This window comes from Castor canadensis, chromosome 1, assembly GCF_047511655.1.
Source record: "Castor canadensis chromosome 1, mCasCan1.hap1v2, whole genome shotgun sequence".
NCBI lineage: Eukaryota > Metazoa > Chordata > Mammalia > Rodentia > Castoridae > Castor > Castor canadensis.
This window is the reverse complement of record NC_133386.1, coordinates 141,495,217-141,502,171: the sequence shown is the minus strand read 5'-3', so window position 1 is coordinate 141,502,171 and position 6,955 is coordinate 141,495,217. Positions and strand designations below refer to the sequence as shown.

At 38.3% G+C, this 6,955-nt stretch overlaps 1 pseudogene; it reads left to right on the top strand.

Moving 5' to 3' along the window:
* Window positions 1-5,953: 5,953 nt before the first annotated feature.
* LOC109674910 (olfactory receptor 52M1-like) lies at window positions 5,954-6,876 on the top strand (annotated as a pseudogene).
* Window positions 6,877-6,955: the final 79 nt, after the last annotated feature.

Genomic DNA, 6,955 nt, shown 5'->3' with positions numbered 1-6,955 from the left:
GGCAAGGTTCAGCAAGGTTTTTCTATATGTCTGTCTTTGTGTCTTTTTTCTCAATCCCCAGTTGCTCCCAGTCAGGTCCCAGTCAAGGGACCTGCTCATGCTGGCCATGAGATATTACTGAATTTGTTCTAGGTCTATAATCTGCATATGAGGGAGAATATGTGACTTTTTTTTGGCCTTCTGAGCCTGGTTAACTTCACATAAGATTATGTTCTCCAGTTCCATCCATTTACTTGTGAATGACAAAATTTCATTCTTCTTAGTAGCTGAGTAAAATTCCATTGTGTATGAATTCCACATTTTCTTAATCCATTTGTCAGTAATGGGGCATCGTGCCTGTTTCCATAGCTTGGCTATTGTGAATAGTGCTGCAATACACATGGTTGTAGATGCCTTTGTAATAACTTGAGTTGCATTCCTCCGGGTATATTGCTAGGAGTGGTATAGCTGGATCATATGGTAGATCTGTGTTTAGTTTTTTAAGAAGCCTCCATATTGTTTTCTAAAGTGTTTGTACTAGCTTACATTCTCACCAGCAGTGTATAAGGGTTCCTTTTTCCTGCATCCTCACCAACATTTGTTGTTGGTGGTGTTCTTGATACTAGCTATTCTAACAGGAGTGTGGTAGAATCTTAGTGTGGTGTTGATTTGCATTTCCTGTATAGCCAGGGATGATGAGAATTTTTTCATGTGTTATTTTAGCCAGTTAGACTTCTTCCTTTGAAAAAGTTCTGTTCAGTTCAGTTGTCCATTTCTTTATTGGGTCATTGATTTTTTGGGAGTATATTCTGGTTATCAGTCCTTTGATATATAGCTAACAAACACTTTCTCCCATTTGGTGGGTGGCCTCTGCAGTTTAGAGACAATTTTTTTTTTGTTGTGCAGAAGCTTTTTAATTTGATGTAGTCCCATTTATCTATCCTTTCTCTTAGTTGTTGAGCCATTTGAGTTCTACTGAGGAAGTTCTTCCCTATGTGCATTGCTCCTAGTGTATTCCCTGATCTTTCCTGTACTCACTTCAAGGTTTTAAAGTCCTTAATCCACTTTGAGTTGATACTTGTACTGGTGAATACACTGCTGGTGGGAATGTAAGGTAGTACAGCCACTGTAGAAAACAATATGGAGGCTCCTTAAGAAACTAAAAATAGATTGCTATACAATCCAGCAATACCACTCCTAGGGATATACCTGAAGGAATGTGAGTCAGGATACTACAAAGGCACCTGCACATCCATGTTTATTGCAGCACTATTCAAAATAGCTAAGCTATGGAAACAGCCAAGATGCCCCACTACTGATGAATGGGTTAAGAAAATGTGGTATTTATATATAATAGAATTTTACTCAGCCACAAGGAAGAATAAAATTTTGTCATTTGCAGCTAAATGGATGGAACTGGAGAACATCATCTTAAGTGAAGTTAGTCAGACTCAGAAGGGCAAAAGCTGCTAGTTCTCCCTCATATGAGGATTATAGACCTAAAACAAATGCATAATATTATGGGACATGGGTCACAGTAAGGGGAGGCCACACATGGGAAGGGAAGGCCACATGTGGGAAGGAAAGGATAAAGGAAGGAAACCAAAAATTTGAGTGTAGTTAATATGCTCAAGGTACAGACATGAATATAGAAGTCTTAAACTAGCTGAGGATACCATGGGAAGGGGACCAGGGAAGAGTGAAGAGTACTAGAGGAGATGAGCCAATTGGGGTTGTAATGCATATATGCATGGAAACAACACAGGGAAACTCCCTGTGTAGCTATCTTTATCAAAAACTAGCAAAAATGCCATGTTTCTCTTTTTATCTTTTATGTATTTTCTTCTACAAAATCGAAGAAAAGGAGAGCAGAACAGGTTTGCCTGGGGAGGGAGGAAGTGTAGGAGGACGAATATGGTGGAAACAATGTATACACATATGTGTAAATGCAAAAGTGATACCTGCTGAATGGTTCCAGGTATCATGGGAGGGGGAATGAAAGAGAGCAGTGGAGGGACTGAATTTGATACATTGTAAGAATCTTTGTAAATGCTGCAATGTACTCCCACCCAGCACAACATAAATAAACAGATAAGTCAGAAATTATGTTTCTTTAATATAATGTGGTAGGAATGGCAACTTTTCGTGGCCATTGACTCCTTCCTACCACAACCACCACCACCTCCCAAAAAAAATCCATAACCCAATGTTGACCATAATCTATACCTCACACAGACACAAATTGAGGGACATTCTATAATTACCTGACAAATTCTAAAACTCTCAAGTCTTCAAAATAAGAAACTTTTGAGAAACCACTACAGTTCAAAGAAAGTTAATGAGATATGCCAACTTTATAAAATGTGGCCTTTTGGAAGAGATCTTGGAAAAGAAACAAAACATTAAGAAATGAATTACTTAAATTCAAACAAAGTGTGTTGTTTAATTAATGGTAATATGCTGATAACAGATCCTTAGTTGTGACAAACATCTCTAGAAATGTGTAATGTTAACAGGAGAAACTGAGTGCAATGCATTTGTCTAAATTGCTTTAGACATAGCTCAGATAAACAGATTTTGATTCATTGAGAACTTGCCTTCAGTGCATATCCAGCAAAACCATACCCAACATCTGTAGGGTCTTTACAGACTTAAAGCTTCTGTTACAATTCAGAGTTCTCTAAGCAGGAACTCACCCATGTTGCAGTTGAATGACATCACCAATACATGCAAGATTTTCTCCCTTGTAGATGGCAGGCTATTCCTTCTAGCTGGTTTCCTGCTGTAAGGAATTTCTGGTCAGTGCACTACCCAAATAAAGCTTTATTACCCTCACTTCACCTCAAATTCATATATTTTTACATGATCAACCCCGAAATCTTTCAGTCTATAATGCCCATACCATGAGAATTAAATCTGTGGTTTTTTTTTTTTTTCAGTTGTTTTCATATGAAACTTGATCAAATTTATCTATTATCATCACAAATGTCTGGAAGTTATAGCAAAGAGTAGGTCACTAAATTAAGCCCCAAAATTAGCATAATTAATGTTGCATTTGTCTTATATATTTACATTTCAAAGAGGAATAAGTCCTAAGAACTCAGAACCAGGACTAGGTCTTAAAAGTTAACATTTATGGGACTATATGGCTCCTGGAGAGACTGTATTTATGTATCAAAGCACAGGAATAAGGAGCCCCTTTTGGTAAGTTTAGGGGGAGTGGGAAGAGAGAGGAATGCTTCCTTTTCCTTTATTCCCCTTCACATTTTTTTGCCTATGGGCTGTCTAGATGCTTGTGTAGAACAATTGGCCTGACTCCAATATAACATAGAGGGAAGATTAGATTATGGAAGTGATGGACTTATTATCACTGTGAGGTATTTCATACAAAATCCATCACTAATTTGTCTCTGTTCCAGAACACTTGGTATAAATATTCAGAGTAAAGTGAATCACTAAAATTAGTAAAAGTGATCATACTCAAGAAGATAAATTCACATGACAGAGCAAAACACAGTTTAGGTCACAAGTAAAAGCCTGATCTTACATTGTTGACTGGCTAAAGCAAAAAGTGATGGTTTGAAGGAGATAAGAAATAGCAATGGATTGTTGAAGAAAACACTAAAGGGAAGAAGCTGGAAAGCTATGAAACAGTAGATGGAGAATATATGATCTAAAGCTGAGGTTATGGAAGAGTTTAGTTATTATTTTTATTCTCAAAGAGGCACACAAGAGATAGGCGGGAGACAACTCAAATGCCAGCACAGGGATTTTTTAGAAATAAACCCTGTGGAGGGGAGGACCTAGTCAGTACCAGAGCCCCACCACTGCTTACAGACTTGGAGTAGATATAGGAAGTTAGTGGGAGATATCCCAGGAAGGTCCCTGGTCAGGAAAAGCCTCAATGGGCTCCTTGACCCTCCTGAGATAATGACTTAAGGGAGGATCATTCTTCCTGTGGGTGGGGAGTTTCTAGTAAATGGCTAAAGGTAGATGTTTGTTATTCTAAAAGACAGGGTGGAGAGTTTCCAATAAGTCTCCCACCACTTCCAGGGTGGAGAGTTTCTGTGAGGGAGATGGGATCTTGTCCTAAGATGGCTGCGTATGTTCACCCTAATAATTATTAGAATTAATACCTAGTGTACAGTATGGGAGATACAACCAACAGTGGGATATGAGCAAGAACTTCAGAGGATAGGTAAAAACATTTAAAATAAGCCAGATTAGTTACATCAAAAAGAAATGAGATAACAACAGCCTCACAAATTTGGAGAAGGGTAAAATTAGCCAGCAACTAAGGTACGATGAATAATCACTTAGTTTTGGGAAGCAGATCTTCAGGTAAAATAATGCCACTTTCTTCATGATTCTTTCTTGAATAGTTGCTTTCCATTTATAACCTTAAAATGAATGTGAGACTGAAAAGACATAGTGTAGGGTGATAGGAAGAGCATCAGAGGCAGAAGGAAAAAGATGAAATAATCTTAAATAAGCATGCAGTACAAAAAAGTACAAAATGGCAGAAACTCAAGGTTGAGCTATGCACCAAAAAAATTACATCAGAGGGTAGTAGGTACTAGACTATAAAGGCACTTGCTGATCATTTTGAACATTGTCTTGCACAAAAATGAGGGCATACTTCATTTTTTGAATCTTAATTAGGTAGTGCTTAAACAAATAAAATTTCAGATATATAGATTTAAGCACTGTTGTTACTCTTTACTAGCTATGAAATTTTGGACAATTTTTAAGTCTATTGGTCTTTTTGTTTTCTCATCTGTTACATTGCAATTTTCTGTTTCCAAGGACTAATTTAAAGATCAAGGTAAAGAAGTAATTTTAAGCATTAATACTAGGGCCTAGCAAATGATGGTCTCTCAGTACATAAATAAAGCCATTTTCTTTTGTCCTAAGGTTTTATTTTTTACTGATATATTCACCAAAATGATCAAATATTGTGATACCCACTAATCTTTGTGAAACAATATCTTTAATATTCCTCTTAAGAGATAGTTTATGATATTTATTCTGCCAAAAAGTGATTCAGGTCTTGAATTTGGGGAAAAGGGTCCTTACCCCAGTGGGAAACTGATTCCCCCACCAACTACAACTCTAATCAAGTGGAATCTTGGTCAGCTGTAATGCCAGATCCTGTGAGCTAAGCACACATTGCATCTCTTCCTTATAGAGGCTCTCTGGAGTACTGGCAGCATTTAATTTGGGTGAGTAAAGGCAAAAGGGACAGTATCAACCTAATTGGAATTGTCACTATGAATATCCCCTGTATAACAACAAATATATCCTAATAACAATTTATTTTAAAAAAAGAAAGAAAGAAAACTAACTATTTCCCACAAATTTTGGAAAGACTGCCATGCAAAATTTCCATTAAGTCTATAGGGCTATAGAGAAAATGCCAGTCCTGTCTCATGGATCCTGGAGATAAAGTTTGTACCATGACTAGGAAAACAAAGATGCAACGGACTACCTACAAAATAAGTAACTTCAACTGACAGCACTCAGATATTAGCTAGAAAATTATCTTTCAGGAAAAAATTAAGAAGGAAATTGGATAGATGAATTCTAAGCACTTTTCCATTTATAAGACTGGTATTTTTTATCAAAATAATTTATTTTGTGATGAAAACAAGTTGAAGACTGTAGAAAGAAGTATTGAATTTTTATTTGATTGTGAACAAATGTTAATAAACTTCATTTTTTGAGCAAATACATGCGATTCATGACTTGATTTACAATTGGTATTTTGTCTGGGTGCATACTTTTTGTCTATGTCCTAAATTTTCCTTTTTTTTTTTTCTAAATTAGGAATTATAATCTTGAAGGTTTTCTAACTGAAGTTTTGGGAGATTCCAGATTCATTGTTCACTTATTTTCAAATTGGATTGTAATGACCTGACAGATAATTTTTGTCCAAATAGGAGAACTCCTTCCATAAAGACAGCAGGCACCAAGCATGGGACCAGCCAATGAATCTCTAGTGTCTCTGAACGCCTTCTGGCTGATGGGCATCCCAGGACTAGAGCACCTGCACGTCTGGATTGGGATTCCTTTCTGCTCCATGTACGCAGTGGCTGTGGTGGGGAATGTGACCATCCTGGCAGTGGTGAGAGCAGAGCGAAGCCTCCACGAGCCCATGTTCCTCTTTCTGTGCATGCTCTCAGTCACAGACCTGGTCCTCTCCTCATCTACACTGCCACGCATGCTCTGTCTCTTCTGGCTTGGAGCCCATGACATTGCCTTTGATGCTTGCCTGGCTCAAATGTTCTTCATTCACAGCTTTACTGCCATGGAATCGGGTTTCTTCTTGGCCATGGCTATTGACCGTTATGTGGCCATCTGTGACCCACTGCGCCATGCCACGATACTCACCCACGGTCATATTGCCAAAATGGGTGCTGCAGTGGTACTCCGAGGTGTAGCCTTCTTTTCCCCACACCCCATCCTGCTCAAGCAGCTGCCCTACTGCAGGACTCCAGTCATTGCTCACACCTACTGTGAGTTCATGGCTGTGGTGAAGCTACTAAGCGTTACAGCCTCGGTGTAGCCTCTATCATTGGTTCCTGTGATGGCTTTTTCATTGCCCTTTCTTATGTTCTGATCCTCCGTGCAGTCTTCCATCTTCCATCAAGAGAAGCAAGTCTTAAAGCTCTTGGCACATGTGGTTCCCATGTCTGTGTCATCCTTGTTTTCTATTCCACAGCCTTCTTTACCTTCCTGACCCACCGCTTTGGGCACAGTGTGGCTCCCCACATCCATATCTTCATCGCCAATGTGTATCTTCTAGTTCCACCGTTTCTTAACCCCATCGTCTATGGTGTTAGGACCAAGAAAATTCGAGACCATGCTCTTAGTTTTCTGTGGGTAAAAGTTACTTGATTATGGTAAACTTTATTGAGAAATAATGTACTTTTGTGAAAATACACGATTTAGTATATATGAGAAAAATATAGTAATA